At 45.2% G+C, this 21,039-nt stretch overlaps 1 long non-coding RNA gene across 1 annotated transcript; it reads right to left on the reverse strand.

Annotated features, from left to right (window-relative positions):
- Window positions 1–8,677: 8,677 nt before the first annotated feature.
- Window positions 8,678–20,532, reverse strand: LOC119375518 (uncharacterized). The gene is made up of 5 exons (XR_005180372.1): window positions 20,226–20,532; window positions 18,110–18,246; window positions 17,967–18,034; window positions 10,488–10,574; window positions 8,678–9,007 (listed from the first exon to the last, which is right to left on the reverse strand). It is a non-coding gene; the product is annotated as an uncharacterized LOC119375518 (long non-coding RNA).
- Between the last annotated feature and the right edge of the window lie 507 nt (window positions 20,533–21,039).

Genomic DNA, 21,039 nt, shown 5'->3' on the forward strand with positions numbered 1-21,039 from the left:
ACTGTCATATCGCTGAAACAATCCTTCCTTCATAGATAACCTCCGTGTAAGTGTTTGTAGAGGTGAGAACACAGTTCCCCAGTTGCTTCTAAGTAGCGGTTTCTCATCTTCCTTCCAATGCAACGCCACAGTGCATCTGTCGTTTTCTTGCTAATAGTTATTCGGTAGCGTGCAGTGAACTTGGGCAAGGGTGATTCGCCAGAATCTGTGATGCTCGCTGCTTCAAGTTGCTGAAACGACTGGGGAATCTGTGAGATTGTGTGATTGTCGCTGGTCGTTTCGACTCGCAGAACACAGACCACGAGGTTAGTGTTGCAGTCACGTTGACGACTGGGTCCTTGTAGCGACCATCCAAACGGCATGTTGATTGCGACCGATTCTGGAATTTCTGTGCTCCTTATTACATCTCCAGTAGTAATTTTCCAAAGGTGGTCAGCTCCAATCTACAAGCTGATCAAGAAAATTATTTTCGTCAGCAATAATTTTGCCATCGAGATGCAACTTCTGCATGAAATGGCTATCAGCTGTCAGCAAAGGAATGTCATGACATAAAACTAGGACGACGATTGCCTGAACGATGTGGATGTCGGTAGAGTACTGGCTGCGCAGAGGAACTTGAACAAATTTTCGTTTTTCCGCAGAAGTTGGTGATGCGCTGCCAGATGTGTTGATTGCAACTCGTGTCTCTCCCAGTACCCGCAAATTCAGTTTCACCGAGAGATCTTCCGTGACGAAAGATTGCTGACTGCCTCCATCGAGTATCCCTCGGACGTATCGTGATCTGTCGTTTTTTATGACAAAGGCGCAAGAGGTCTGCAGGTACACTTAGCTGTAATTTCGCTCGCAACCTTTTGAAGAATCTGTTGGACAGCGTAATCATATATGATGATACCATTCCGACTGCGCTACCAGAAGCGTCCACTGGTCAAGAAGTGTTCGCTGTCATGCTCTTCCTGTAGTGAGAGTCGCAGCTACCGGATGCATGCCTTCTGTTACAACTTGAACAGAAGAGTCTGACTTGGCAAGACCATGCCTGGTGACCACGCAATGCACATCTATAGCAGTGGTTGTCTTTAGCTGTGCCATGTGATATGAACACAAAATAGCTTTCAGCAGCCGTTATTGATCATTTCGCCGGAGATATTTACGTGACAACGACTGAGAATTCGCGGATACATAACATCGTAGTCAATGTGTAGCAACTTTACAATAATGGGGAAAATTCTGCGAGAAAAATTAGGGGAAACCTTAAAAATATAATGCCAACTTTGAAACGGAAGATCAATGGATTGGTATGTTGTAAAATATTGCAATATATTTTATATGTAACTGGACAGAGCTAGCATATATGGATACGTAAATTCACGATCCATTGAATGAATGGGAAACTACATACGTTTTATTGGAACTTGTGTAAATAGCGCTGCACAAAAATGGTATCCCATCTACTGCACAGAACTGGCTTCTATATGTGAGCTTGAACGCTTCTGCTTCAGTTCACCTTGGCATTTGGAAGGGAATAGTGCGTCGTTTATTTCATAAATGATTGCTAGAGCGACAATCAGGAAAACACAGACATCTGCGCGTTGTTTTTGTGCGTGTTGAGAACACATATAAAGGTGTTTTATTTGACCTTTTGAAGACTTACGTCGGTATAACCACTTGTACGCAACGCCTACCAACTTTCATGCAGCATCACGCGACAAACGAATGCGCTTACGCATATTCTGCTTCTCGCTAATTTAACAAAGCTGGGATGCTCGTGGCTTTTTGGATCCGAGAGTCCAAGTATCAATTCGGGGCTGTATATTTTCTACACTACTTATCAACTGCCTTCTGAAAAACGAGAACATGCATTATATTTCAGTAGTGAGTACAAAGACTTACATCAAATCTCTAAACGAAAACCAACTGCAACGTGATAAAGCGTGCCTATATAAGAACTACATGCGGGTCATCATCATCATCATCATCATCATCATCATAATTAATTTACCCCCAAGGACCTTTAACATACTATTACATGACGAGGCAGGAGTTAACATGAGAGAAGTTTATGTTACGGAATGAATGCTTATAAGAAAGAAGCAGCTTGGTTACAAGTAACGAGGGGATGCGATAAAACAAGATTTCAATTTCTATATTTGCCTAAAAAAAAGAAAAGCGGTAGAACACAAGCACGGCAAGGAGAAAGTCATTGTGGGTACAGCATCATATGTCGTCATGACACCACCCATTTTACACTAGTGACAAGTATTCAGGGTATATAGGTGATAACACGTTGAAATGAGCGAGAGACAGAATAAAACATTATTTCAAACAGGTTGAGTCTCTAGTGGTTGCATCTCCTAGTCCGGAATGCCATTGGCTCTTGCCACCATCCGGGCTCGGTGGCTTGTCGTTGCCCTGGTTCAGATTTGGACAGGGTCGCCTCCCACTCGACTAATGCAGGACTATGTTTGGCTGACATATTGGGATTGTCTTGGCACTCCCAGACCATATGGAATAAGGTGGCCGTCTGGGGACAGAATTTACATTGCGTATTGTACGCCGAAGGATCTATTTTGGACAATATATAAAGATTTGGAAAAGATAATGATTGTAATCGTCGCCACGGGAATGACAACGTTATATGGCGCCGTAATCGAATGTAAAAAGCGCGCATTTTCAGTTGCAGTTGAATTTTACTTTTTATCCATGCGGTGTCATAAACTGGTGTTTCTTGCTTGGGGTTATGAAATGTTGATGCAAGTAACGCAACATATGAAGCACCCTGTGCTGATTGAACAGGTTTGTTAGCCACTGCGATGATTTTTTGTCCCGTTCAACAAATTTTACTCCTTGATGTATAAGTGTTTCCAAATTTGATGAACCAGGTGCCGGATGTCAACATGTGCATAAGGGATGCGTGACGTTTAGTAATCAAGTACCTACTACGACAACCAGGCGACCAACTGGCAGCTGAGATGACACTTGACAGTAAACACAGAACGCAGCGGAGGATGCGCTGCGTTCTGCGTTTACAAGATCAGGCGGAAAGCGAAGTACGGTGCAAACAGAAGCATACAGTGGAAGCAAGTTGCGCTGCGGAGGCTAACAGGTAGCACCAGAGCAACAAGTCATCGTCCGTTCGCCGATGAATTCATCGGTAAGGTGCTTCTACGCCCCGAGCACCCGCCGATTGCCTTTAGAAAAAGAGAGGTGCATAAGAGGGCTTCTGTCTGCAGCGACTGCCGCGAAACGCCGCAGCGCATCAATGCAGTCTGTTGCACAAGACTTTTAAATGTGAAGCATTCCTTAGCGAACCTCTGCCACTTTGAGCGTTTCTACCTACGTATCTATCTATCTATCTATCTATCTATCTATCTATCTATCTATCTATCTATCTATCTATCTATCTATCTATCTATCTATCTATCTATCTATCTATCTATCTATCTATCTATCTATCTATCTATCTATCTTTCTATCTATCTATCTATCTATCTATCTATCTATCTATCTATCTATCTATCTATCTATCTATCTATCTAGCCTGCCTACGTCTGGGTGCTCTCGTGATCGCCTCCTTGACTTGGTGCAGGCTAGAATCGGATTGGAGGTTAAGAGGAATTCATGAATATGACTGTAGGGTCATGATATGAACAACGTGAAAGTCCTGTCGCATACATCGTCAAAACACTTCCTCCTGACACGTGTGGCACATACCCGTTTACCACGTGCCGCGGTATGCGGGTATGCGCCACAGGTGATTGACAGTTTATATCTACCTAGGAACGGCGAGAAGAGACATTGGTAGTTTAAATGCAACAGCGTTAAGAAAAACCGACATCGGCAGCATTGACCTGACGAATGCAAAGAATAAAAATTAGGTAGAGGCGAAACTTTGATGTAGCCCAGATTATGGCAAGGCACTCCGTTTGTGTCGTAGAATAGTTGGCTTCCGCCTTTGATAGCGACCGGCTAGCGTAACTGATTACCCTTTCCAATCCGTCAGTCCTCTGCACAAGAACGGTGCCGAGTCCTACATTGCTTTCGTCGGCGTGCCGTTCTGTTTAGGCGTACTCGTCGAAATGCGCGAGTAACGGAGGCGTCTGCAGGCGTCGTTTTAGTTCTTGAAATGCTTCCTCCTGCTGCGTTTCCCACTTGAATTCGACATCGTTCCTGGCAAGGTTAGTAAGTGGCTCGGCGATGCTGGCAGTTTTTTGACGAAGCGCCTGTAATAGGCGCACAGACCGAGAAATCGACGCACGGCCTTCTTGTCGGCAGGTGGCGGGAATGTAGCGACGGCGACTGTCTTCTGCGGGTCAGGGCGTACTCCGGACTTGCTTATCACGTGTCCCAAGAGCAAGAGCTCCTCGTACGCAAAGCGGCACTTTTCTGGCTTCAGGGTGAGTCCGGAGCCCTTTATTGCTTGAAGTACAGCTTCAAGCCGCCGTAGGTGTTCGTCGAAGTTTGAGGCAAACACAACGACGTCTTCCAAGTACACGAGGCAAGTCTGCCACTTCAAGCCAGCCAGTACTGTATCCATGACACGTTGGAAAGTCGCGGGGGCCGAGCAAAGGCCAAAGGGCATGACCTTGAACTCCAACAGGCCGTCTGGTGTTATGAAGGCAGTCTTTTTTCGGTCTCTCTCGTCGACTTCGATTCGCCAGTAGCCGGTCTTGAGGTCCATCGACGAAAAGTACTAGGCGTTGTGGAGTCGATTTAGGGTGTCGTCTATCCGCGGAAGGGGATACACGTCCTTCTTCGTGACTTTGTTCAGGCGACGATAATCGACGCAAAAACGTAGAGTCCCATCCTTTTTCTTCATTAACACCACGGGTGACGGCCACGGACTCTTCGACGGCTGGACGATGTCGTCGCGTAGCATTTCGTCGACTTGTTTCTTTATGGATTCACGTTCTCGCGTCGAAACTCTGTATGGGCTCTGCCGGAGTGGCCTGGCACTTTCCTCTGTTATGATGCGATGTTTGCGACTGGGGTCTGGCGGATTCTTGACGACGACAAAAAGCAGTCCTTGTATTTCAAGAGCAGGGTTTCGAGCTGTTCTTGCTTATGCGTCGGAAGGCTAGGATTGACGTTGAAAGCTGGTTGAGGAGCTTCGTTTGTCGGTGTGGGCTCGGAAGAATCGGCGAAGGCGAAAGCATTGGTGGCTTCCACAATTTCTTCCATGTAGGCGACCGTCGTGCCTTTGTTTACGTGCTTATACTCGTTGCTGAAATTTGTGAGCATCACTGTTGCTTTCCCTCCCCGTAACTCTGCTATTCCTCTTGCGACGCAAATATCTCGGTTAATCAACTGGTACTGATCGCCTTCAACGACGCCTTCCAAGTCTGCTACTTTCTGAGTGCCGACGGAAATGATGACGCTGGAGCGAGGGGCAATGGTGACCTCGTCTTCCAGCACATTCAAGGCGTTCTTCCCTGACGGCGTGTACGGCGGTAATGCTTTTTGTGTGGATAGTGTTATCGACTTGGATCTGAGGTCGATGACTGCACCATGAAGGCCTAGAAGTCCATACCAAGGATGACATCTCGGGAGCAATGCTGTAAGATTACAAAGTTCGCGGGATAAGTCCGGTTATTGACGGTGACTCTTGCGGTGCAGACTCATGCCGGAGTTATTAGATGGCCCCAGCGGTCCGCATTTCGGAGCCTTGCCAAGCGGTTCTAACTTTCTTCAACCTTGTGGTGAATGGCCCACTGATGACGGAATAGTCGGCTCCAGTGTCTACGAGAGCGGTGACGTTGTGGCCGTCGAATAGTACGTCGAGGTCGCTAATCCGTCGTCTTGCGTTGCGGTTAAATCGCGGCGTCGGGTCACGGCTAGGTCGGCTTGTCCCGCTGCTTCTACATCGCGTCGACAGGTCTTCTTCAGGGACCGAGATTTCGTCGTCAGGGGTTCGTCTGCTTTGCGTCGTGTTCTGCAGATCTCGTCGCGTTGTCGTCAGCGGCGGCCGCGGATGATCTTCGGCATTTCGTCGTACAGCAACCGCACCTCCATCGGTTGCTGCCCTTAGTTTCCCGGACACGGGCTAGGCGACCAGCCCCGGTTTGGGCCAGTGTGCTGCCGACGGTGCAGTGATATGTAGCGGCCGGGCGACGGCGAGCGGGAAGGTCGTCGTTCTTGCCACTGTGTTCCGAACAGGTAGTCGTCGATGTCGCGGAGCCGTTCGCCTGGCTGCGGGCGCGGTGCCTTGACGGCGAATCCGCGTAGCCCCATCTGTCGGTACTGGCAGCGGCGGTACGTGTGGCCGGCCTCCCCGCAGTGGTAGCAGAGAGGGCGGTTGTCAGAGGCACGCCAGACATCGGTCTTCCTCGGGGTGTAGCGCTGGCCGACAGGTGGATGGTAGGGCGGTCTGACGTGGTGGCGGCGGCGGCGTCTGGCGACGGTATTGCGGTGGTGTGGCGTCTTTGCTGACAGTCTTTGCTGGTCAAACCCGAATACGTCAAAATAAACGCAAAACGCAGCGGAGAACAGATGACAGTGATAACGACAAGATCAGGTGGAAAGCGAAGTACGGTGCAAACAGAAGCATGCAGTGGAAGCAGATTCAAGGCAAACGAAGCGATTGCCCTCTGGATAGTTCTAGACGGTGTGGACCCATACGTCAACAACTCTTTCTTGGCTCTGGGTAAATACATTCAACACACCTGCATTTCGAGACGCTTGATAATAATGTCTAAAAATTGCAGACAATCGTTCACCGGCAGCTCATGGGTAAACTAAAGGCATTTTCCTAACTTTCTAAAGGAGTACAAAGCACTTTGCACAGTGTTGTCTTAGGCCAAGTTAAAATCGGTTCATAAAATCACCAAAACCTCATCAACGCATCTAAAAATTCGCAGGACTGTACCTTTGTCAATGGTGGATTCTAAAATAGATTTTTCGCTCACAACCAACTTTTACATTCGTGCTTCCTACCGCTTCCTGACTGCCCAGTGCATGGCCTCGTCACTCTTTTATGATGGTTCCCCGTTCAAGGAGCAATGTCGCAGACACTGTTTTTGGTCTCATTGACAGACTTCGCGGAGTCGTAAGAAATATTAAAGAACTACAGGGCCTCATCAAGCAAAAAGCAATCTGCTGTGATACAACGTAACACATCAATAGGACACAAATAACTAGGAGGACGCTTGAGCTTCGCCTTCAAGTGTACGCGACAGCGTAATCGGGCCCGGTTCGCACGATCTACTCAATTGGTAGCCTCGCTTCGCTTTTCGGCGGGCACCTCAACCGCGCCGCAAGGATAGGGACGTCTGTGCGCTTAACATTCACCGTTTCAAACTATCGAATGCCTACTGCAAGTACAGTTGCGAGGAGGCCACTACGCTATAGTTCTTTCTCATGCGAACTGCCGAAGTACCCACTACGCGTCCACAACAGATCACGCGCACTAGTGTACTTTGTTGATGCTGTTGCTGATAATAATGGTTCATTATGCTTGTGCGCTTTGTAATTGCTCGCGCTTTAAACCGAGCACACGTTGAGCAGCGGACATGTTTTGACGCCTGTTGCGATTCTACACTTCCGCCACGCAATATTACATGCGTTAAGTAGAGTTCTCGCTGTACATGACATTCGTAGAGAGTTTTTTTTTTTTTGCCACGGCAGTTTTAAGCGCTGCCGTGGCTCGGTAGTAGAACACTTTCTTTCCTCGTTCCAGGTTTCGATTCCCACACGAACCGAAGCTATTTGTATTTATTTATTCACATCATTCTCCAACTTTTGCTCTCTAAGATCACTGATGTTGCGCTCACAACCAACGACACTGAAACCGACGTGGACACGGACGCCACATCGGAATTGCTGCGGAATGAGCCCTTTAATTCAATCGCGTTAAAATATATGCGCGCCTGTCGTTTCAGCAGTTACGTTAAGCTTAGCATATTACAATGCATCTGCAATGTAGTTAAGCTTAGTTAAGTTAAGCTTACGTTAAGCTTAGCAAAGAAATACTGCATTCATCGCTCGAGTTCGATTCCTCACGATTATTAGCCGATCCGCAGCTCCGCTTAAAATACAAAACCGGCAGTTGTAAGATAAAACTGCTTGTCTCAATGTTTCGCAAAGGAACAATTTACAATAAATATTAAACTTTAGCCTTCTTTGACACAATAATACGAAAATTCAACAAATAATATGTTGAACTAAACAAATATCAGCGTACCACAGGTACCACATCTCCCAAGCACGCGAAATACTGTTTTTTTCTCGATCTGTGCTTGTCTTTCTAGTGGTTTTGCGTATATCATGTGACATACTTAAATAGTCAATATATACAAGTAAAAAACATGTGCATCGAATTTTTAACACATATGTAAGAAAAGCCTAGTGTCATCTCCTCACGCTTGGACACAGCTGTCCTAATTGAATGAAGCGTAAGTCTACATGAGGGTGTCGCGTGGACCACAGCCCGTGGTCGTTCGGAGTGGAGGGCGGTCAATAAAAAGGAAACGTTGAACAAAAAGGAAAAATGTACACATTACGCTCGTAATACATTCACTCGTCCTATATGTTCAGATAAACCTGGTGGTATATTGTTGCGAGGCTGAAGCAAAACAAAGTGACAGACATTTGCAGATAGACAGCCTGTAAGAAATTCTACACTGTTAGAACATGCAGTGAAGCACTGTGATTTTCGTGACGTTACTGGTGGCAGCTTTTTGCTCATGATATTTTATGTGTCCTTTATTTGCCAACACATCACACATACACGCTAAACAAGGCCGTGTGCTCATACCAATGGTACATTTGTATAACACTATATCAGTACCGTTGTATGTTGTGTTTTTCATCATTTATAACTTTTGACGCGTCGGTTTTCCATTAGGCATGTGCAGTTGCGGTCTTCCATTGCCATTATGAAGTATATGCTGGCAGGAGGCATCATAAATACCATGTCCTTTGTGTTCGAGTTGGCTAAATTTTGTAATACAGTTCCTTACTCCGTGGGAGTTAACGGAAGAGTTCCAAACACGCATGTCGTACAAATGCCGATTCCCTGTAAGAAGAAAGAAAAAAAAATGAATGGAGACTTAGAGTACATGTCTGTACTGAATGAATTTATCAGGTAAAACCCTCCTAACGATGCGAGCATTATTTCAAAATTGATAAGTCTCGCAGAATAGTGACCACACCACTCTCTATGCAGTGTTACAACGTTTTTCGAAGAAAAACACATGTGGCCGCTTTTTAATAATATCTCGAGTCAATAGAGTCATAAACCGAGTCGAGTGCTAAACTTGCCCGGCCTCATCTCTCATGCATCGGTAAATGACACAAATTTCGTCATGAATGGGTCTCAAGACAACATATATTGCTAGCAGTTTTCTCCCCAACAAATATATGTTATGCTACCTAAGCACCCATTGCCATCAGAATCCTTTCCCATGTACGCTTTGCTTTCACGTGTAGCAGCGCGACGGCAAATCAACATTCTGGGGGCGTAAGTGCACTTGCGTACAATGACTATAACTTTGCCAGCGTGGCCGGGTACTAATCTTCGCGTGTTCAGATCGGCAAGTCGAGAATAATTTTATCCTAGTCGTCATATTCTCGTGAAGCCTCAGCTAACTGCCCTTCCAGTTCAGCTTTTTGCGGGGCACCCGACTGCAGCACCCGACGGCACCGAGAGCCTTGACACCCGAATTATAAAACTGTAATAACAGCGAAGTGCGTGTAATGGTTGCGGCTATGCAATATCAATGTTACCGATAGATCGTGCGTAAATCTGCCGTCGACTATCGCGCAGTAATTTGAAATGTGATTATTAAAGAGTTATATTTGTCGTTGACACGCACGTGGTATTCCAAAGTGCTGAATGGCACTTGTCATCCCAAAGTGGCAGATGCGGATCGAGTTCTTGCTTGTGGCATTGCTGAAGTTTAGAGCTTTCCATGAAATTTTATTAAATCACCACCAAATTTTGTCCACATACGTAAGCCCTCGTACAAGTGCTGTGCCTTAGACTAAGGTTATGTTCGCTTATCTTCAACTTTCTTCTCCTGGCAATACAATTTCATAGCCCAAAGCAGTGATTACGCGCACCCCAAAATAAGGATAAAGCTGAAATCGACGAAACGTCGGTATTTTTATGAAAGCCACCAGTGGCCAGACGGCACGCAAAGGATGCCTCGAGCACACAGAATAGTTCACGCAGGCGAGATGCTGCTTACTGGTAATTCCCCTGTGACTTAGAAAATATCCTGCAGACATAGGCAGGCGACACACCAGAGGTGATTATAAACGAAATATATCAACTCGACCAGTTTCGTTCGTAAAATGGTGAATAGATATGTTTTTACACTGAATTATAGAGCTTGATTTTTTCAATCGGGCCACCAGATATGAGATGATGTAGAAACAAAGTTCTTTATCATACGAGCGCACATGGCATACCACCTTGCGTTTAAAACATTGAGGAGCACCGGGAGACTGATCGTTACCGAGCTTGTAAAGTACGTAAAAAATTGATAACTGACCAAGTAATGGCAACGTGATCCTGAGCACAGCGCACTTGTATTTCCCATTTAAATAGACGATTTCATATGTCATATTTAATGCTCCATCTGAAAAGGAAGACAACAACATCAGCTAGCTATATATTCGGAAATATAACTTTGCTTGTTTTTCACTTAGTAATGCACAATTGATTGGCTGTTCATCCATGAATATTTTTCATTAGAATGTAGCCAACATGAATTCCTTTAACTGCACATGAAATATGTGCATGACACACGTGTATGACTGTGAAGAAAGCGTTACTGCAATCACTAATCAATCAACGATTTGTAGCATGAAGCAATACCTAGCGAAGTACCACTCTTCGTACATCAGGACGGGGAGCCACAGCCGCTGGTTGTCGATAATGTGCACTTCGGTAAAACGCCTCGGTTTTATACATTCGTCATCGTGCACTCTAGAATAACTTTGATGCTCGGGGGAGTTCGAATTTATACTGAGCTATGAGATTTCTGAATGCAAGCCCAGGACGTTTATTTTGGCGTAGCATGTCACGTCCCCGTAGCTACAACGATATATATATATTGCCGGTTGGTGACGTTGTAAGGCACACCCATAAAGCTTATTGCCAACGGCTGGAGCAGTAGACAAAGTGATTTTATCAGTTGTGTGAGTCTGACTTGCCTCATCGACAGTGTGGTTTGCTAACAGATACCGTGCTTTCACGAAGTGTAGGACATCCGCATTAAAGCGTGATCATTAATACTTCTCCTCAGTTCTAGTTAGCCTCTGCACGAATCTGAGAAGCACAGCGCTAGCGTCGTTGAGCAGGGCCTGCACAAACTCTGACCGCAGTGCTAATGGTACAACAATTAAAATGGCAGGTGATCAAAACAGTTAAAAGCAGAACATGTGAACTATTAAAAAAATGTTCAGCAGAAAAGATTTCAAATAGAAAGAGCAACGAGTTACAATGACGTATATGGTGCAAAGATGACTAAGAAATTTTGTTTTATTTCTCAAAATAGCGATACTAGAAAAGAGAGCAAGAAACACCTTTAGTAATAATCATAATATCTGGGGTTTAAGGTCCCGAAACTACGATATGACTATGAGATACGCCGTAATGGAGGGCTCCGGAAATTTCGACCACCTAGGGTTCTTTAACGCGCACCTAAATCTAAGTACATGGGCCGGCCTCAAACATTTTGGCCTCCATCGGAAAAAAACACATTTAATACATACGCACATGCAGAAGTATGTATACACGTATAACACCGAAGAAAAATGTTCACAGTATGAAGCACTACAACGTGAATCACAAAGAAGCCTAAGTGAGTTAGCCACCAAATTTATGCAAGAAATAACTGTAGGTATTTCAATTTTATTATGATGGCTTGTAGCCAAGTGAAATAGCAGTCATATTTGCAATTGTAAAAATATTTGATGCAGTAACGGTAATGTTGACTTCTGTATTTGTATCTATTGCCACGCGCGCTGATAAACTTGATTTTGATGTATTCCACTGTCAGCCACAAAAAACTGTTAGCAACGATTGGCGCAGACCACGCCGCAATGCTTGAGAAGCTTCGTGATTGTTTGGATAATTGTGTTAAGATTACGGGCAGGACGGGAATAGTGCAAGTTTAGTCGAGAGAAAACACGAGCGCCAGCGATAACGCTGGAATGTTCGACGACTGCTTTATAAAAGACGACGCGCTCCGTCTATAATCAGATTATCGACGGTCAGCGCTCGTTCGCCGCTATCGGCTTACAGGCGTTTTGCATCTCTTGTAGTATGACTTGTCGTTTACCGGACAGGTTTTGTTTTTTTCTATTTCATTGCCGACCATTTCTATTTACACCTTTTATTCACATCTTTTGTTATGCTGTAACCAGAGTTCCTTATTTATTTCGAAATGGAGGTCACATTGTAGTCTTTGACTTCGGGACCTCCTTCTGTATATTAGCACTATGTAATCTTTTTACGAATCACAATAACATTAATTCTGATTCTCAAACTGCAATTCTTTCAGCTATGTTGTATCACTGCTCTTTAATAAAAAACGCCAGGCCTGCGCTGAAACCGCAGCACAGTCACAGCGAAAGCTGGAAGAGCGGCGTTTCTAGAGCCTGTTAAGATCTCTTGGGGCTACAATACAAGTACACTAGAAAGGTACCCACTACGCCATAAATCACAATTTTTGAGAAGTTGGGAAGCACCTACTCAGCCATTATTCGTCATTCTGCGGAGAGCCAGGCACCAGCTACCCGTCTGTAAGGCATTATGTGCAATTTGTTGACGCGACGACTGATGACGATGAAGAATTATGGCTCAGCCCTTTGTAATGGGTTGGAACCTTTAAACGGCCCACCAGTTATGTAATATGCATTGGGTGACGCCCGGTCGCTATTTCCCTCTCCCGTCATGCTGTATAACATACGTTGACGTGAAAGAGAGACGGAGGGGAGGGGGGGCGAAGAACTTTACTGAGACCCCGAGGAAATGAATCATGCGCTTATGGGCTTCCTTGGCAACCAATACAAGTGCACTTGCGAGGAACCCACTGCGCTATAAATCATTGCAGTTTTTGAGAAGTAGGGCAGCAGGCACTGTGCCATTTTTCGTCAATCTACGGAGAGCGTTGGTGCCTGCTAAACCCATGTGAGGCATTTTGCGCACTTTGTTGATGCTGTGCCTGATGACGATGAAGAATTATGGCAGAGTCCTTTGTCATGGGTTCGAAGCATTCAACAACCTACTCGTTGCGCAATTCGCATTGTGTGACGCCTGGTTACAGAATTCACGTTGTGCGACGCTTTGTGCTTATTTTACTCTTCTACCACGCTATATTGCATATGCTAATGTGGTTCCTTCCCGACATGAAGCCTGTATAGGACCTTTTTGCAAAGCAGTTTCAAGCACCGGCATGGCTCAGAGGTTGAATACTGGGCTCCCACGCAGAGGGCCCAGGTTCGAACCTCGTACCATCCTGGAACTTTTTTCTCATTTTTTTTTCGAGCGATACTGGTTACGGACACCGGCGGCGGCGGCGGCGGCGTCGGACGACTACGGCGCCAAAAAAGGCCGGTGAAATGATCTCATAACAGCTTTCGCTGTAAAACTCTTTGCGAAGCTTTGAGGTATTAGTATAGTTCTAGTGCATCTTGACCATACCACACTTATACGCAGGTTTACAAAGGAGTCTTCGCTTAAGGTGTGCGTCAATAGCAACGTCATCAGGAATGTTTCTGGGAAGGCAATATACAGTTGTCCGAACGTGAATCGGTACAAGAACGAGGAAGTGGGACCATTCTGAAAGCGCAAATGTCGCAGAAACGAGACGAGCCAACAGCGTACTAGGCGAACGAAAGCAACGTTCAACATTTTTTTGTTATTATGTTCATTACTACTGCGCGCGCCGTGGATGCCCGCAGTCTTCTTCTTTCCCTTGTTTTGTCCCACGAGCTTCAACAACGTCCGGCCCGCAACAAGTTGTCTTCTTCATTTCTAGTGGACCAGTGGTGAGTAGAATATAACCAATTTCCGTGGCACATACCCGTAAAATTAGCCGCGTTTCTTTTTCATTTTTAGTGGAACAATGGCGAGTAGTGGGATTTACGCATTTCCTGTGACACATACCCGTAAAATGACCATCTGCGTTACACCAACATCGGACACCAAATACTCGACTAAGAACACCTTCGCTGCTTAAATACCATAACACGCGCGATTACGGGGTCACGCTAGTAGTGGTGACAGCGTCGACTATGCCCTTTTAAAACAATGTAATAAAGGCTGACTACACAAGGTTAGTGAAGCGTCGCTCAGATAAAGCGACGACCGCTCCTTAAAATTTGGTCATCATCGCCCAGTAACGCGCACTTCATTGCAATGAAATTTACATCTCTCCGTAACGCTAGTGACACGTTGCGTCGAACCATGAGCTCCCTTTGCACACGAGTGTAGTTATTGTCTCTGGAAAGCCCACGATATGCAACCATACCAACAAGCCCAAATCGCCACCCTCATCGATTACAAAAACACGTCGATCCACCTCGTAACGCTTGGCTCCAAATGTAATAGTCATACGCCAATAAATAATTTTTTTCCAGCAGCTACGAATAACCACAGCAGACAAAAACATCGGCAGAGAGCTTCTATTCCGTCTGGGTACGGGCACTCTCTAGCTATTACGCGAAAGCGTAGGTTCCGCAAAATTTTATGCGTATAAATGATCTGATTATTGCGAACACGTCGTTTTCACGTTTTGAGTTTTCACAGTTAAGTGACGTCGCGTCACAGGAATGAGGTCTTAGCGTAGGTAAAAAAACATCACAGCATATCCACGTGGTGAATGATGATGAGTGGGGCGAAGCAAACTCGCGCTGCAGCACGGCGATGGCAATGGCGCGAGCGTGGTCCTTCTTGATGGAAGATATTGTGACTAGATTGTTTGAGAACCACATTCTGTAGCACACACCGCAACTATGGCCGAAACTGTTATCAAGGAAGTCCCGCTGCAAGAGCGCGTCGCCGCCTTCGGGCAGAGCCCGCCTGATGCGTTTTGCAGCCACTTCACGTGCTCGCACAGCCTCGGGCTCTGCCTGCCGGTACGCGCGCTTTCTCACCGCTTGACGGTCCTTCACATTTTGAAGATCTGATTCGCGCCGCAGCCGTGCAGCTTCGGCCTCGTGGGCTCGAACGGCGGGGTCTTCTCGCCGCAGCCGTACAGCTTGTCGAGCAGCTTTGGCTTCGCGGGTTCGAACGGCGGAATCTGCTTCGTGGCGTCAACGTGCAGCTTCGGCCTCGCGGGCTATCACCTGAGGATGCTGTCTGCGAGCGCTCGCTGCCGCTGCCTTCCGTGCCCTCCGTTCCGCAGCCTTGTCTTCCATCTGGCGACTCCGAGCTAAAGAGAAAATGTGCCAAGAGGGAGCCTCATGGCGCGTTACTTCTGAAATGTTGCCTTCGGGTGTCGTTGAAAACACGAGACGTAGTAAAAAGAAAGAACGCCACACAGGCGAACACGCACGAGTGTCACTCGTCAACGTCCTCTTCTTCTTGTACTGCATACCCGAAGGCGCGCATTGAAGAAGAGAATGCAACACAGGCGAACACGCACGATAGACTCACTCGTCAACGTCGTCTTCTTCTTCTACTGCATACAAGAACGCGCGCTTCTCACGAGCTAGAGGTGGCAACTACAAGGCTACAAACAAACTGAGGATGGACAGACCCACGCATAAAGAGCTTCGCCCCTAAAAGTTTTCGGGCAATGGAGAAGGACTAGTCGCGACGCAGCTGCAGTTTAGTAAGTATTTATTCACTTCTGTTCCACGTAACCCTGCACATGCATTCATTATGTGGGTATGGTCGAGACGATTTCCCGCGGTCATGAAGAGCCAGTGCAGCATGTGAAATACGGTACGTTTCTGCATTACTCCGCCCTTGCACAGAGACACAATCTTCCATTTCCATTGGACCCCCATCATGAAACAGGGTACCCACAGGAAGACGAAAACAAGGAATCCGACGGCATGAGCGCTGACTATCTTCGCCTTAGTGATATAGAAATCAAGATTGCATAGCGCCGACTATCTAACCATAGTGATATAGACATCAAGATTGAACATTCAGATAAATTTTTGTAGCGTCGCACATAAAAAACGGGGGAAGAAATGCATCTTCCATACTTCACTTGTTCTTCTAGAAAATGAGATTAGGCTTTTAGATGTCACATAGGATGTGGATTATAATGTTCTTGATGATGTCGCGCATACCGTCGCCAGTATGAAGTCTAGACACGCTCGCACTGCGTCATCTGATGTTCCGTCATATGGTTCTATGTTGCTGCGTTGAAATAAATAGTTCGGTTGATAGGGCTTGTGCCGTCGGTTTCTTTCTTTTCTTTCGTCTTCGCGTGGTGCGCCGTTTCGTGATGAAGCTCTACCAACTCGCCCCAATGGCTACATTGCTTCAGACTTCGCCATAAGTCTTTCGTTAATTTTTCACGTCCGCCTTGCCATGTCAGCAGGCGTATATGTCCTTTTGTAGATAAAGATTGTAGAGAACGAACACTTCGTCGATAGTCGCCTAAGAGCAGCGCAAAATTTATTTGTGAGATAACGCGATTCAGGTTGCAGGACACGTGCACTGCGCAATAGAGCCATCGTTCGGAGCCAAACTCCTACAAGGTCAAAGCGCTACGATCGGTCGTCCTTCAGGAAATCAAGAGTCAATGTGCGGTCGTGACAGCTACATCAGCAAATATGCACTACTCAACTGCAAAGCGCACCAATTCGTACCCACGGTGGTAGCTTTGCAGGAAAGGCATCCTGTTGCGAAGGTCGAGGGCGCAGGATATGTATCACATTTTGATAAATGTCAGAGGCAACAACTCCGGCGTTCTTAGATTTAAGTGCAGGCTATGTACTCCAGCTGGTTGCAAATGGCACGGAGTACCTGACCACGGTGTGCCTCATAACCGTATTGTAAATTTTGCGTGTAAAATCCTAGCAATCACCTGGGCTACTGTCGCTGAATCCTGAAGCTATGAACAATGCCACTAACACCCAGCGTGTTGTTTACCCTATACACGGTTTTCTGTAAGACGGTGCTATTCTACCGGGCAGACAGATATTTGTCCAATGCAAAATGCAGGATGGAACCGCGCCTATGACTGTGGCAGTGACGTCCCTGCCGGAACAAACAGGCTTTAGTTAGGCTATTTGAGGTGGTACAGCACACACAATGATAGGTGAAAGAGCAAGGAGAAGAAAGAACGCCAGATGTTCGCAAAACACGCAGCAGAGTCACAGCGAAAGCTGGAGGAGTGGCCTTCTGGAGCCTCTTCTAGATTCTCTTGGGGCGACTACTGCTAGTAGAGTTGCAAGGTGCCCATTATTCCATAGCTCATCATAGTTTTCCAAAGTATTGAAGCACCTACTATGTCATTATTCATCATTCTGCGGATAATCGAGGTAGGCACTACGTGTCTGTAGGGCATTAGGTTCACATTGTTGATACTGTGGCTGACGGCGGTGGAAAATTACAGATGATGCCTTTGTAATGGGTGGTACACTTTTAACCACTTACTCGTTGCCCAATTCGCCTTCCGTGACACTTGGTGTTATGCTACGATTATACCACGCTATAGTACATCTGCTAGCGTGATTCGTTTCCCGGCATACGCCCGTATAGCTTTTTTTTTTCGAAGGAGTTTCATGCACCGGCCTGGCTACCAGGTAAAATATTGAGTGCCACGCGGAGTGCCTGGGTGGAACCGTTTTTTTTTTTTTCAATACGCGCGATAGCTCTTACAAACACTGGCAGCGGCGGCGGATAACGACGCCATCCAAGTGGACTGTTGTGAGGTGACTTCATAGCAGATTTGGCTTCAAAATATCGTTAACAGTCAAACTTTTGTAGCAGTGTCAAGTACGCCACATAGCGCTGCTTCAACAATATTATGAGACAATTATTGATTCTTTCGTGTTACCTTTTGGTCTGACGGTTATTTTGCTTTTTTTATCTCTATCAAATGTCCCCACCATTTTGACATGCTTTCTGCAAAGTAAACAAATGCATGAATAAACGCACGTAGTGGCTGCTGTATATGATATGTTAATTGAGTGAGCGCACCTTTTGGGTCCTTCGTAACATAGGTGATTGTATGTTATTGAACCTTTGTCCACATATTCCATTATGTCTACGTAACATCGGGATTTCCCGCCTTTGGTTGTGTTGAATGTCCATATGGGAAGTGATGTGCTTAAAAACTGAAAAAAAAAGAAAAAAAAGACGTGAAGTCGTGCTTGGCAGACGTAACAATCTGCTGATGCCTGAAGAAGCGACTTTGTACAAGTACATGCTCCCTTGCGTATGCAAGCATCTTCATGGCTCTTATTATTATCCACAAAATCGGCCACAAAAATAGCATTAATATACATATAAGCTATTTCTCACCTTCTTACGACTGTCACTTCTACAGTTACTGCGCGCTTTGGCACCATGTATTGTCAAGAGTTGGGTGTGCCTAATATTGCACGCTGCCAAACTGCTTTTATGATTATTGGCTGATCTGCACAAGAGCCTGGATGTTGTAAAGAATGTAAGCTAGCTCACCTTCGTTCCATGGCAATATGCAAACACTCCAATGCACAATGAACGACATTACGACGGAGTGCCTCGCGTATGCGAAGATGAAGTCGGCGGCACATGTTTGCAGAATGCCCTTCCCGCAAAGAACGCAGTGTTAAGCGTATTTCCTCGCCTTTGCTCGTCATTCTGTAGATCTATTATTCACCATATTAGGGACACAAAATCAGTATACGCGACATATTGACCAGACTGCGGTAATATGCAACTTATTTTGTATGCCATGTCCCTTGTTTTTAGAATCGTTCAGCATATTTTTTATTTAGAAGCTGCAACATCTTCAATGAACATAAATGAAATTGAAGTGAGACAGTACATTGTCACAGTATAGTGCACGTGTCACTGCATTGAAACAGTTAAGGTGGTAGGCCACCTTCAAAAGTCGAACTTCTTTTACTGTTTGAGTTTTAGTTTTTAATTTTTTTATATTTTTAGTTTTTTATTTTTTGTGCACGCCAAAACATTCAAATATATAATGCAACAACAAAATTATCCTCTTATCTTCATTAGTTTGCAAGTTACAGCAAGTTTTCAATACCCGATGTACGTATAGCGAAGCCGAAACCACATTGTGATTTTTTCGAAAGTAGGTGTTGTTTCGTCTATAATAATGATATTCAAAATGATTTATAAATTTTATTGTGACTGTTACATAAGAGGAAGCCATTAAATTTAACTTTGTGCTTCTAATTGTTCTCTAAAAACGGGCCCGGGGGGACGCACACCTCTTGCAAGCTCTGAAATCCTTGTTTGCGTTTTTCTCAAAGCAAGAATTTGCTCCAAGTCATGTGACAGCATCTTTCATAACTTTATCTCAGTGTTTACTTCAAACTGAAATTTTGTGTAATGGTTTACAGCGTATACATCTGTGCAATGAACTAGAATAAAAGAAATTGATAGAATATTTTCAAATTCACAGCTAATTTTGCAAACAGGCTCCAACCTTTAGTTACGCAAATGTCAAAGCTTAATTGGATTAAGCCACCCATTAGTCACTTATCACGGCTGGCGGGAATACCACTTTTAAGGCAATTTTTGACAATGATCACGTCCCAATAAATAAATAATCAATATTTTGCACCATAAATGGCTGGGTAAGTTAAATAAGAGATGTTTGTTTTGAAGAAAAAGGTTATTTCAACGCTGGCTGCTCCTAAAATGTTTTTTGAGTGGCCTACCACCTTACAACAGTGACGCGCTTCAGTTCTCGTTTTTTTTTTCATTTAGTGTTACTGGGACAGACAGGTATTCGTCATTTTCGTGGTGTCTATGAGAAGCTGAAGTCATCTATTCGCAACAGAGATATATGATCGCCCTTTCACCAAGGAAGAAGCACGATATAAATTATTGGCTTACGAGTACAGAAGTGTGTACGCCTGCACTTGTTTTTGCTACAGCAAATTGGGCCGCACGGAAATACACGTCACTATGGACAAATTAAATAAGTTATGTTCTCGCCAAAAATTGACACACTGTCGCAATGAATAGCAAATTATGCGGCACCATTTAACATGGCCTATGATGATATACAAGACGCTGCAGTTAACGCATTTTGCGTTTCATGAATTCCAAAGTTAACACGATCGAGAATGTATAGTACCTTTCTGATGCCGTATGTCTTTCCTGGAACTTTCCAGATACATTCCAACGTTGTTAAATGAGAGCTCATTAAAACGATAGTCAGCAGCTTGCTTCCTTTCATCCTTTTCTGGTTATACATATCACATACGCGTAAAAAGGAAACCTGTAAGAATAAACCTTGATCTGCAAAAAGTGGTTGAAGCAGCAATATTGTGCAGGTCACCTTCTTCGCTTATTTCTTCGTTAAGCAGCTGCTACTAAGTTCCCCCGCCTGCTTATGCGGTATGACAGAACAAAGAAAGAGCATTCTAAAATATAAGCTTTCTACATGTATGGAAACATTGTTCTGTATATTTCAGTGGCATATCAATAGCTCTTCTCTAGATCGTATTATTCATGCTGGGAACTGTTTTCGCTCAGTTACAATGCAATCCCTAGAAAAATATTCTTAACAGAAGCACAGCGAAACTGTCGCCAAAAAACATCGCAGCTGACTCAACTTTCACACTTGGAGACAGTTTTAGCAAAGCCAGTGTAAAGAAACATGCTAGTGCTTGTAAGTGAATCACATATTCTAGAACGTCGCCTACCTACGAATCAACGGTTCACTGCTTCAGATACTTGTGTTATACCCTTGTTACACAGACAGCCTAAACCTCGGTTAGTGTAACCGCGGTTACGCGTAACGGCGGTTCGCTTATGTTACACGGTATGCGAAACCGTGGTTATGCGGCTAACCGCGGTTGTACGAAACCGAGCTTGGCGACCTCGGTTTGGCGGCTAACCGAGAAAATGGCGGCCTCCATGGAGGACGTGTGTATGCCGCAAGCGTT

The sequence above is a fragment of the Rhipicephalus sanguineus genome, chromosome 11 (genome assembly GCF_013339695.2).
Source record: "Rhipicephalus sanguineus isolate Rsan-2018 chromosome 11, BIME_Rsan_1.4, whole genome shotgun sequence".
Lineage (NCBI taxonomy): Eukaryota > Metazoa > Arthropoda > Arachnida > Ixodida > Ixodidae > Rhipicephalus > Rhipicephalus sanguineus.